The sequence below is a fragment of the Oryctolagus cuniculus genome, chromosome X, assembly GCF_051225735.1.
Source record: "Oryctolagus cuniculus isolate XC-2025 breed Fujian yellow rabbit chromosome X, ASM5122573v1, whole genome shotgun sequence".
In the NCBI taxonomy this organism is placed as follows: Eukaryota; Metazoa; Chordata; class Mammalia; order Lagomorpha; family Leporidae; genus Oryctolagus; species Oryctolagus cuniculus.
Genome location: NC_142888.1, coordinates 120,334,592 through 120,348,565, shown reverse-complemented (window position 1 = coordinate 120,348,565; position 13,974 = coordinate 120,334,592).

Genomic DNA, 13,974 nt, shown 5'->3' with positions numbered 1-13,974 from the left:
TCCAAATATTTTTGATCTTTGGTTGGTTGAATCTGCAGATGTGAAATGACAAAGAAAGGTCTGACTTATGAGGGGCCTCCAAAAGTTCATGAAACATGGAATTAATGTAGGTTTAAAATTGCCAATAAAAGGAATCAACCAAGGTGTCCATATTCAGATAACTGGAAAAAGGAAAATGTGGTATGTATGAACAATGAAATATTATTCAGTCATATAAAAGAGTGAAATATTTTCATTTGCATCATAATGGATGTAACTAGCAGAAATAATACTAATTGAGTAAGCCAGACACAGAAAGATGCATAATGTATTTTTCTCTCACATGTGGAAGCAAAAAAAATTTCATTCTGTACACATAATGGGAATTACTAGAGGATGATAAGGGTAGGAAGTGATATAGGGAATCTAGATAATCCAGATCAAAGTAAAATTGAAAGACTAAGTCCCTGATGTTAGACAGCATGATGATGGGTCTAAAATTCACAATGACTTAGTAGATAATGTATGAACAAATAGAAAAAAAAGTTACATGATTCCAATCAAGGGGACTGATTCACCAGTCTATATCAGTATACATGGTATACATGTGATGAAATGTCACATTGTAACCCATGAATAATGTTTTAATAAAAATTTGAATAAAAATATTAAAATATGGGGCATATGTTTTTGTCCTAACACATAAGATACCACTGAATAGGACTGCATCCCCTATTGGAGTGCCTGGTTTCCAGTCCTGACTGGAAAACCCAATTTTAGCTTCCTACTAATGTGTACAATGAGAGGGAACAGGTGATGGCTTGGATTGTTAGGTCCCTGCCATGCATATGGAAGACCTGATCTGTGTGCAAACAGAAATGATGCTTATATGTTGCTTTTAGAGATTTATTTTTAGGGTAAATACCTGAGAGTGAAATTGCAATGTCAATAGTAAGTACATCTATACTTTTGTTAGATAATAACATATTTCCCTCTCAACATATTTAGTTTGAGTGATAACTAGCAGTGTTTGAAAATCTGTTTTCCTACAGCTTTATCATCACACATTGTAACTTTTTGGCAATTTTGATAATCTGACAGGGTAGGAATATTTCCTTACTACAGTTTTGTGTCATTCTTCAAATATGAATGAAAATGAACATTCTCTCACATGTTAAAAGGCCATTGTTAGATGTTGTTGTTTTTGTGAATTGTTTGCTCATGACTTCTCTCCACTTTTCCAATCAAGAATTGGATATATTTCCAAGATAATTTTTAAATTAACTAGCTTATTTTCATTTTATTTGAAAAAGAGACAGGAAGACTCCAAATGCCTGCAATCGCTTGGGGTTGGGCCAGGCTGAAGATAGGAGCCAGGAAGTCAATCTGTGTATGCCATGTGGGTAGCAGGGACCCAAGTGCTTGAATCATCTGCTGCCACTCAGGGTCCATGTTATCAGGAACCTAAATCAGAAACAGAAAATTTGGAATCAAATCTAGCACCCTCATATTGGATATAGACATCCAAAGTAGCAATTCAGTTGCTATGCCAAATGCCATTGCCCTGTTTCCCATGGTAATTTTTAAAGCAATTATGTATTATGGATATTATCTTTGTATATATATCAAATAATAGAAAGATTATCTTCTAGTTTGACACTTATTTTTATTTGTAATTTTCTAACATTATGTATATAGCTTTATTTTTTCAATCATGATTTTTTTTAAAGATTTATTTACTGATTTGAAAGAGAGAGTTCTGGAAGGAGAGGGACAGATACACACAGAAAAATATTCCACTCCACAAATGGCCACAACAGCCAGGGCTGGGCCAGGCCAAAGTCAAGAATGAAAACTCTGTCTGGGTCTCACACATGGGTGGCAGGGACCCAAACACTTGGGCCATCCTCTGCTGCTTTACCAGACCATTAGCAGGGAGCTGGATTGGAAGTGGAGCAACTGTGACACAAATGATTGCTCAAATTGGAGCTTAACCTGCTGCACCACAACACTGGCCCCAATGATTATTTTTAAATGTCAAAGTTATCAATAGTTTTTCTGTCCCTTGATCCTGGCTCTACTTCTCAGTTGAATAGAGATTCATTTAAGTTTTATTCCAGATATTTTACTTTTAGATAACTAAACAATTTTTCATGTTTGATGCTAAGAGATTGGTAATATTTTATCTTTTCTGAAAATGTCAGTCAGTTTTCACAACACCAGTTATTAAAAAACCTACATTTGGTGCCAGTGCTGTGGTGTTGCAGATAAAGCTGCCACCTGCAGTGCCAGCATCCCATATGGGCACTGGTTCAAGTCTCGGCTGCTTCACTTCTGATCCAGCTTTCTGCTGTGGCCTAGGAAAGCAGTAGAAGATGGCCCAAGTGCTTGGATCCCTGCACCTGTGTGGGAGACCCAGAAGAAGCTCCTGGCTCCTGGATCAGCACAGTTCCAGCTGTTGCGGCCAATTGGGGAGTGAACCAATGGATGGGAGACCTCTCTTTCTATCTCTCTCTTTTTCTCTCTCTTTACCTCTCCTTCTCTGTGTAACTCTTTCAAATAAATCAATAAATCTTTAAAAAATAAAATAAAAAAACTTTCTTTTGTGATGGGCAATTGTTACAGTGGTTAAGACACTCCCTAGTTTACTCACATCCCATACTGGAGTGCTTGGGTTTGACTCCTGGCTCTGCTTCAAATTGCATCTTCCTGCTTCAAATTGCATCTTCCTGCTTCATGCACCCTGAGAGGCAGTGGGTAGTTGCCTAAGTATTTGGGTCCCACCACCATATGGGGAATCCAGAATGAGTTCTGGACTTTCGGCTGTGGCCTGGCCCAGTCCTGGATGTTGCATCCATTTGAGGAGTGAACTAATGAAGGGAAATCTCTCTCTCTCCCTCTTTCCCTCTCCCTCTGTCTAGTAAATAAAAATATAAATAAAATTTTAAAAAGGAAACTACCTTTAGCCCACTGCATTAGGAGTCACATGAATTACATGCTGAATTTTCATATGTATTTAGATATGCTTCCAGCATATTTATTCTGTTGTATCATTATTTCTGTTTTGTCATATAAAGCTAGTTCTATTTAAGGAGAATGATAGTGCTTCTCTTCCATTTCAGTTTTTCTGTTATATTGATAACTTAGTTCTACTTGCAGGAATGCTTTCTTGTATATTTTATTATTAACTTGGCTTTATTATCAACCTATCATACTTCATAAAAAGGGAGAAAACATTCTTATTAAACTTATAAATTAGTATAGAGATAATTGGCATCTTTACAATGCAAGTTACTCCTACTCATGAAAAGCTAATATTCTGCTTATTTAGGTCTACGGGTGAATCTTTTCAGAATATTTTAATACTTCTCTCAGGTAAGTTGTACACTTGGCACTTTTAATTTTATTCCTAGAAAAATAACTTTCTCTAATACTACTGTAAATGATGTTTTCTTTATTATCATATTGCCAACTTAATAATTATTGTATGTAAAAGGCAATAATTTCTGTATGTTTAGCTTATATCCTTCCATGTTATGGAATTATTTAATTTTTAAAATTAATATTATCATTAAACTTCTAGGGATATTTTAATAAAGCACTGTAGAATGGGAAAATGTAGTTTTAATTCTCTATTACTTATCATGAGTATTGATTTCCCCTCCTTTGTATGCTTTTGTAAACTAATATTTCTAGCACAATACTCATTAATAATGACAATTCTGAACAAACACAAAAGATAAAATGTAGAAAAACCAAGTAGTTTTCCATGATTTTCAGTTATTTTGTCTTGTATAATCCATTTTTATTATATTACATAATCTTATTCTATTTTTTTCAAACATACAATCACCTGACGAATGTCTTATATATAAATATTTCTTAATAATCAGGGGTAATATTTCAATAAATGTATTGTAACAAATTTGGTGTCCAACAGGACTCAAATAATTCTGATACTACTCAAGTTTTTGGGCCATGACTTTGGTCAAATAAAATTTTTCACTATGAAATTGAACATATAAAACAATTGCCATGATTACTGGTATTTGTAAGTGATTAGCAAATATTTATGTTTGGTGTTCTTAAATTTCCTTGCTTACATTTGGAAACATCACAATGTAGAAGAGTGCTCAGGAGCCACAAACTATAGGATCGCATCAAATTTCTCATTACAGAATATGACCTTAGGAAAAGTTGTTTAAATATTACATGCTTTAGATTTTTTTAGCTGTAAATGGGGGAAGAGCACAAAGGATTCTCTGAGAAATGTGACAGTGGTAAAAACAGTGCCTGGAGCATAGCAAGTGTTCAGTAAATCATATTTGTATTAATTTTTGTTATGATTTCAGCACATAAGTGAATAAAATGAATAGATTTTCTGGAATGCAAAACTGACTCAATTAATAGTTAATATGACATTGAGTGATGTGTTCTAATGAAGAAAATAGCTGCTTTCCAATGATTGAGTATTGTTCTTCCAAGAATCCTTAAAAATCATTTATGCATTTGTTCAAAATAATAATTACAATCGAACTTCCATTCATGACAAAAACTCTCAGTGAAATAAGAACAGAAGAGAAATTCTTCAACGTGATAAAAAAAAAAAAACCTACCAAAACCCACAATTTACATCATCCAAAATTGTGAGAAACTAGAAGCTTCCCCACTAATACTGGATACAAGATAAAGATGTCTCCCTTCACCACTATTTTTTTAATTAATGCAAGAAGTCCTAACTAAGGAAATTAGAAAATAAAATTGATATAAAATAAATATTGTTTGGAATGGAAAAATAAGACATTTCATACACATATAACACATTTACCAATGTAGAAAATGTAAGAAAATATTGACAAGAAAACCCCAGGACCTATTAAATTATAACATGGTGGTTTCAAATTAAGGTTAATATATATTATTAAGTTGTTTTCCCATATACCAGCAATGAACAAGCAAATCTTGAAATGAAAAAATATCATTTGCATTAAAATCCACCAAAATAAAATGTTCATAACTCTAATAATATATGCACACTATCATTTTGAGGAAAACTACAAAACTCAGTTGAAATGAAAAATGAAGTAAATGAATGGGGAGTTATTCCATCTTCATGGGTTGGAATATTTAATATTGTCAAGATGCAAACTCTTCTCAAATTTGTCTACAGATTTAATTCAATTCCAATAAAAACTCCAGAAATTTTAGAGCGATCAACAAAGTTATTCTAAAGGGGCCGGCGCTGTGGCGCAGTGGGTTAAAGCCCAAGCCTGCAGTGCCGGCATCCCATATGGGTGCCAGTTCGATTCCCGGCTGCTGCCCCACTTCTGATTCGGATCTCTCTCTGTCTCTACCTCTCTCTGTAACTCTGGCTTTCAAATAAATAAAATAAATCTTTAAAAAAAAAAAACTTGAAAGGAAAAGACTCATAGTAGCTACACAATATTGATGGTTAAGAACAACATTGGGTAATGTTTCTTAACTTTAAGACAATATAGGGCTGCAATAATCAAGACAGTTTGTTACTGACAAAAAACTAAAATGATTCATCAATAGAACAGAATAGAGAGGTCAGTAACAGACCCACCCAAATACAGTTTACTAATTTTTGACAAACAGCAAAGGCAATGAAATGGAGAAAAGATAAGCTTTTCAACAGATGGTGCTGGAACAACCAGACATCCACATGCAAAAGACTAATCTAAACCCTGAGCGTATCCTTTTCACAAAAGTTAATTAAAAATTTTTTCACAAACATAAAAGTAAAAACCAAAACTATGAAATCCCTAGCAGAGATCATTGGAGAAAAGCTAGATACCACTGGATATAGCAATGATATTTCAGATACAACCCCAAATACATTAACCATGAAAAAAGAATTGATAACTCAGACTCAATCTTTATTTTCTTCTCCAAAAGACACTGTCAGGTGTATGAAAAAATAAGTCATGGACTGGGAGAAAATTGTTGGAAAAGATATATCAAATAAGGCATATATTATGTGCAATTGTAGAACAATTAAAAGTCAATAATAAGAAAACAAAAATCTTCACTATGAAATGAATCAAATATACTAATAGAGAATTCATCAAAGATGATGGTTAAGATGACAAATAAGCATTTGGATAGTGTTCAACATTATATGCCACAGAGGATTACAAATTAAAACAGCAATGAGATTGAAAATTAAAAAAAATAAATTGGGTATAGAAGGAACATATCTATATCTACATATAGTCAAAGCAATATATGACAAACTCACAGCTAGCATCAAATGTAATAGGGAAAACCTGGAAGCATTTCCACTAATATCTGGAACCAGACAAGGATGCCCATTCTCACCATTACTATTCAATATAGTTCTCCAAGTCTGGACCAAAGCCATTATACAAAAAACAAATTAAAACAACAATGTATACACTTACAGCAACAAGTGCTGATGAGGATGTAACCCAACAGGTATCCACATACAAGACTAGTGGAAATGCAAAATAGCACAGCCATTTTGGAATATATTTTGTTAGTTTCTTACAAAAGTAAACCTAGATTACCTATTATCCAACAATCATAATCCTTGGTGTTTAAACAAATAAGTTGAGAATTATATGTACTCAAAAGCTGTACATAATTTTTCTTATTTTTTTAAATAAGAGAGGGAGAGGCAGAGGCAGAGAGAGAGGTTTTCTATCCACTAATTCACTCCTGAAATGGCCACAATGGCCAGGACTGGGCCAGGCTGAAACCAGGAACTAGGAGCTTCATCTGTGTCTCCCATATGGTTGCATGGGCCCAAACACTTGGGCCATCTTCAGCTCCTTTCCCAGGTGCATTAGTAGGGAGCTGGATTGGAGGTGGGATGGCAATGCTGCAGGCAGCAGCTTAACCTGCTATGTCACAGCACTGGCCTCCCTGCACATAATTTTTATAGTAGCTTCATGCATAATTGTCAAAACTTGGAGGTGACGAAGATATCCTTTAATAGTAAAATGTATAAATAAACTGTAGTACTTACAGAAAATGAAATATTATTCAGTGCTAAAAAGAAATGGCTTATCAAGACGTACAGTCATGGAGGAAATGTAAGTGCATATTAGTAAGTTAAATAAGTCACTTAGGAAATTTACAGATTCATTTCACAATTTTGACAGATAGGGAATATAAATACTGTGAAGACACAGATACATCAGTGACCATCAGGGGGTTGAAAGTGTTTGGTACGAATAAATAGAACACCTTGGACTGGGGACAATGAAAATATATTGCATGATGACACAGTTATGGATAAATGTCATTATATACAAGCAAAAACAAAAACCTAAATAGATCAATAACCAAGGTACAGATTGAATCAGTAATAAAGACCCTCCAAAAAAAGAAAATCCCAGGACCAGATAACTTTACTGCTGAATTCTACCAAAGTTTTACAGAATAATTAATTCTAAGTATTTTCGAACTATTCAAAACTGTTGAAAGGGAGGGACTCTCTCCACACTCCGTCTATGAGGCCAATATCACCTTAATTACAAAACCAGAAAAAGATAAAACAAAGAGAACTATAGATCAATATCTCCAATGAACATAGATGCAAAAATCCTGAACAAAATTCTAGCTAATGGAACCCAACAACACATCAAAAAGATCTTTAACCTGAACCAAGAAGAATTTATCCCTGGTATGCAGGGATGGTTCATTATACATAAATCAATAAATGTGACACACCACACTAACAAGTTGATGAATAAGAGCCATGTGATTATTTCAACAGATGCAGAGAAACATATCTTTGATAAAATAAAACATCCTTTCATGATTAAAACCTTAAGCAAATTGTGTAAAGAAGGAATATAGCTATACATAATCAAGGCAATATATGACAAACCAACAGGTAACATCAAATTTAATGGGGAAAACCTGGAATCATTTCCATTTAGAATTGGAACCAGACAAGGATGCCCATTGTCACCATAACTATTCAATATAGTTCTGCAAGTTTGGATTAGAACCATTATACAAGAAAAAATAAATCAAATAGATGCAAATAGGAAATGAGAGAGTGAAATTATCCCTGTTTGCAGATGATTTTATCTTATACATTAGGAGACCAATAATCTACTAAGAGACCATTGAAACTCATAAGAGACTTTCATAAAGTTCCAGGATATAAAATCAACACGAAAAATCGACAGCTTTTACATAAACAATGCCATGGCTGAGAAATAACATGTAAAATCAGTTCCATTCAAAATAGCTGCAAAAAAATTTAAATACCTTGGGATAAATTTAACCAAATATGTGAAACAAATTTAACCAAATATGTGAAAGATGTCTACAATAAAAATTATCAAACATTAAAGAAAGAAATAAAAGATGATATACAAAAGTGCAAAAATTTTCCATTTTCATGGATTGGAAGAACATCATCAAAATGCCCATACTATCTAAAGCAATTTACAGATTCAATATAATGCAACTCAAGATACCAAAGACATTCTCAGATCTGGAAAATTTGACCTTAAAATTCATATAAAACAATAAGAAACCTGAATAGCTAAAGCAATCCTAAGCAACAAAAATGAAGCGGGAGGCATCATAATTCCAGATTTCAAGACACATTACAGGGCAGTTATAATCAAAACAATCTGGTACTGGCACAAGAATAGACATGTAGACCAATGGAACACATCAAGGTCCCAAAAATTAATTCACACATCTACAGCCAACTTTGTTTTGTTGACAAATCTTTGACAAATGAGCTAAAATCAATCCTTGGAGAAAGAACAGTATCTTCAACAAATGGTGTTGGGAAAATTGGATCTCTGCATGCTGAAGTATGAAACAAGAATCCTACTTTACACCCCTATATACACAAAATGGATTAGGGATCTAAATATTAGACCTGAAACCATGAAATTAATAGAGGAAAATATAGGGTAAACAATGTAAGACATTGAAATAGGTAATGAATTCTTGGATAAGACCCCAGAAACTCAGGCAATAAAGACAAATATAGAGAAATGGGATTATATCAAATTAAGAAGCTTCTATACAGCAAAGGAAACACACAGAAAAATAAAGAAGCAACTGACAGAAAGGGAGAAAATATTTACAAATTATATATCTGATAAAGGATTGATATCCAGGATATGAAAAGAACTCAAGAAATTGAACAACAACAACACAACAATTCAGTTAAAAAATAGGCTAAGGATATGAACAACTATTTTTCAAAGGATGAGATACAAATGGCCAACAGACACATAAAAAGATGCTCAGGATCACTAGTCAGCAGGGAAATGCAAATAAAAACTAGGATGAGGTTTCACCTCATCTTGGTTAGAATGGCTATGATCCCCCCCCCCAAAAAAAATGCTGGTGAGGATGTAGGGGAAAAGGTATCTAATACACTGTTACTGGGAATGTAAACTAGTAAAACCATTATGGAAGGCTGTATAAAGATTCCTCAGAAATCTGAAAATAGAACTGTTATATGACCCTGCCATTTCACTCCTGGAAATTTATCCAAAGGAAATGAAATCAGCACATGAAAGTGCTAATTGGTACCACCATGTTTATAGCAGCTCGACCTAAAATAGCTATGGTAAGGAATCAACCCCAATGTCAATCAACTAATGGCTGTATAAAGAAATCATGGTATATATACAAGATGGAATAGTACTCAGCCATAAAAGGAAAGGAACCCTATCTCACAACAAAGTGGATGCAACCGGAGATCATTTTGCTTAGTGAAATAAGCCAGTCCCAAAGAGACAAATATATGTTTTTTCTTGATTTGTTGTATCTAATATACATAGCACAAAAAATATGATGTGTAAGAGTGAAATTGACATTTTGAGCTTTGATGATTATTACAGCCCTTGTTTATACCTTGAAGAATGGTGTTTTTTCTACTTGCTACTGGTTGTATTCTTTACTTAGTACAGGGTTAAGCTTCTGATTACAAAGTAAACTGAAAGTATGTCATTGTAGAAATTAAAAGAAAATAAGAAAAGGAGGAGGAGGGTAGGAGTAAGGAAGGGAGGGATTCTAGGTTTGGAAGTATCATTATACTCTTAACACTGTAAATATGAAATACATGAAATTTGTTCCCTTTATATAATTTTTTTCTTTAATAAGTTTTTATTTATATAACCTGAACAAATTTCATGCATTTCATTCATACAGATTTAGGAGCATAGTGATACTTCCAACCCTGCCCTTCTTCCAACGTTCCCACCCTCCTTCCTCCTCCCTTTCTTATTCTTTCTTTTACTTTATACAATGAGATACTTACAGTTTTATTTTATAATAATAAGTTTAGCCTTCTACTAAGTAACAAATTCAACAAATATTAAGAAGAAAAAAACACTGTTCCTCAACAGTAGAGAGAAGCTCTCAAATGTCAATTTTGCTCATATACATTATATTTGTGTACTCTACTAGTTACCACAAATCAGGAAAATATATTTGTCTTTATGGGACTGGCTTATTTCACTAAATATAATTTTTTACAGTTGCATCCATTCTGTTGTGAAAGACAGGATTTCATTCTTTTTTATGGCTGAGTAGTACCTTTATAGACATTTACAAATTTTTTAAACTTATAGAGTGTACAACTAAACTAGTAACATCTAGTGTACAATAAAGTGAATGTAACAACAGATGTTAGTAGATAAATATGTTCAACGTAGGTTCACTGGCTGTAAAAAGTATACCACATGATATTTATGGTGGGGGAGATGTATCTGGGATGGAGGAGTATGTAGGAACTCTAATTTCTGCTCAATTTTGCTGTGGATCAAATAATTCTCAAAGTTTTTAAAAGTTGTTTCTTAAAAAAATAGTAATGATGATAATGAGCATCTTTGCTTTCTTCCTTACCTTTGCAGAGATGATTATATGTGTCTGCAACAGGTAAGATATGAATGTTTTTAAAAGATGTGTTAATTGGGGCCGGCTCTCTGGAGCAGAGGGTTAAATCCCCAGCCTGCAGTGCCGGCATCCCATACATGCACTGGTTTGAGTCCTGGCTGTTCCACTTCTGATCTACCTGTCTGCTAATGCAGCTGAAAAAGCAGCAGAGTGTGGCCCAAGTCTTTGGGTCCCTGCACCCATGTGGGAGACCTGGAAGAAATTCCCTGCGCCTGGCTTCAGATTGGCTCAGCTCCAGCCATTGCGGCCATTTGGGGAAGGAAACAACAGATGGAAGACCTCTGTCTCTCTTTATCTACCTCTTTCTGTAACTCTTTCAAATGAAAAAAAGTATGTATTTATTTATTTGACAGGCATAGTGACAGAGGGCCCAACAGAGAAAGAGCTAGAGCTAGAGCGAGAGAGCGAGAGAGAGAGCGAGAGAGATCTTCTATTCACTGGTTCATTTCCCAAATGCACACAACACCTAGGCTTGGGCCTGGCCAATGCCAGGGATGAGGAACTACATCCAGGTCTCCCAGATTCCTGTGGGTGGCAGGAACTCAAGTACTAGAACCATTGTCTTTTGTCTTCCCAGGCATATTAGCAGGAAGCTGGATTGGAAGTGGGGTAGCTGGTACTCAAACTGGAACTTGGATATGGGATGCTAATATTTCAAGCAGTAACTTAACCCACTGTGTTACAATGCCTACCACTTTATAACATGTTTAAAGAGCGTCAAACATGTGGTTTGTGATGGTCTCACCAGGAATGTTGAATATTACTGAAGACTGAATATTACTTCAGCATCTCTGTGGATATTTACATGATTTTCCCATTAATTCTACTAATATGTTATAATAATAGAATAATGTTCTCATGGTTATGGTATATTATTTCCAAAATGTAGTATAGGATGTTGTTTGCTAATATTTTAATTATTTAATATAGAAGTGTCCTTTAATAGTTTATAGAAAATGCTTATGATGAAAACACAATGCATGGCTTTCAAAATTTTCTGCACCAAAATAAACTGGAATTTTAGTTTCACATTTTCCATTAACTTTTTTGAAGTAGTCTCATATTTCCATATATGCTATTATTCATGGTTTTCTTTGTTTCATATTCTGTCAGGTTTAAATGTCAACATTTTGGTATATCATACAAAATAAAGGTATTTTGGCAATATCTTACAAAATTAATCACACACACAATCTAGGAATTATTATCTTTTGTATTTCCCAAGTGAACTAAAATTTTAATGTCCTAAGGAAGACCTGTACACATATCTTTATTCAATGCTTTAGAAAAAATTTTCTTAAATTTGTAAGCAACAGTGATGTTCTTCAGTAGGTGAATGGATAAACAAATTGTGGTACATCTAGACAACAGAATATTACTAAGGGCTAAAAAGGAAATACCTATAATGTCATGAACAGAGATAGAACATTTTATATATAGCATATATATATGTAAATGAAATGTGACAGCCTGAAAAGCATGCGTATTATGTGATTTTACAAGACATTCTGGGACCAGCATTGTGGCAGAGCATGTTAACACATCACCCACGATATTGGCATCCCATATGGGTGCCAGTTCACTTCCAATCCAGCTTCCTGCTAATGGCCTGGGAAAAGCAGAAGATAGCCCAATTGTTTGGTCTTCTGCACCCATGTGGGAAACCTGGAAGCAGCTCCTGGCTTCTGGTTTCAGCCTGGTTTATCCCTGGCCATTGTGGCCATCTGGAGAGTAAACCAATAGATTGAAGTTTTGTCTCCCTCTCCCTCTATGCTGCTTTGACTTTCAAATAAATATATGAATCTTAAAAAATTTCTCATTGAATGCTAATTCATAGGGAGCAAAAGGTATATCACAGCACATTTTTAGGTTGGTGAATTTGTTCAGAATGATTTATAATGATGGATACAAGATGTGTTGATCAAAATTCATAGAATTGTACAAGTGAAATGGAAAATAATGAAAATGATGGCCTTTTTTAAAATTTACTTTTTGAGATTTGATTATTATTTATAGCACTTATCTATACTCTTGGGGGAATGGTGGTTTCTCTACTTTTTACTTGTTGAATTCTTTGGTGGAGGGTTAGACTTGTGGTTTTGAAATAAACTGAAGGTTTTTCATTGTGAAAATTTAAAGAAAAAGAAGAAAAGAATGAGAAGAGTGGGAGTGAGAGAGGGAGGGTAGGGTGAGAAGTAACAGTATGCTCTTAAAACTGTATTTATGAAATATATGAAATTTGCTCCCTTCATATAAATAAAAAGTAAAAAAAAAAACCTATGCCTTTAGCTAAAAAGCATCCACCAATATCAATCAATCAACTGGAGTAAATGTTTCACAGTAATACAAGATGCTAATAAAAGGAAACTATGTGAGGGAAAGCAGGTATATGGAAATTATATCTTCATTTTTTTCTGCAAAACTAACATTACTCTAAAAATAAAGTCTACTAATAAAAAATCACTTATACATAATGTAGTTTCTTTAGAAACAGTTTTCTGAGAAATATCAGTGGGAATTTAATGGAAATCAGACATAATTATTATTCAGCACCTTTCTATGCCAAGAAAGATTTCCTCTAGTGCTCTACGTAAATCCCAGTGATTTCTGAACAAAAATAGCAAGACCTTTCAATGTTATACATATTTATGCAGCATTTACTGCTTTAACCCAGAATAACTAAAAGGAAAAAAAGCTAACACAATACACAACAAAAGGAAAGCAAATATAATGCTGTGATTTGAGAAGACATATGTGAGGCAAAGTAAAGAATGGTGGGGATTTCTGACCATGGCCTGTAAATAGAAGTAAGGGCCCTGGAATTGCTGAAAATTACTATATATACCCAATAAAAGTGCAAATGCTATTTTTTTATTCTGACCTTTGAAAAATGTTTAATGTTTACAAAAACTGTGGGTGTGTCATTTTTATTTAGTCCATCAAAAATTTGGCAAGAATTGCAACTTTTAGGCCAATTTCAGAGTAAAATCAGGGACCCATGAGGAAGTAGAACCCCAGATCCCTTTGGTAACAGCAGCTTTACAGATATGTAAGTTAATATACCAT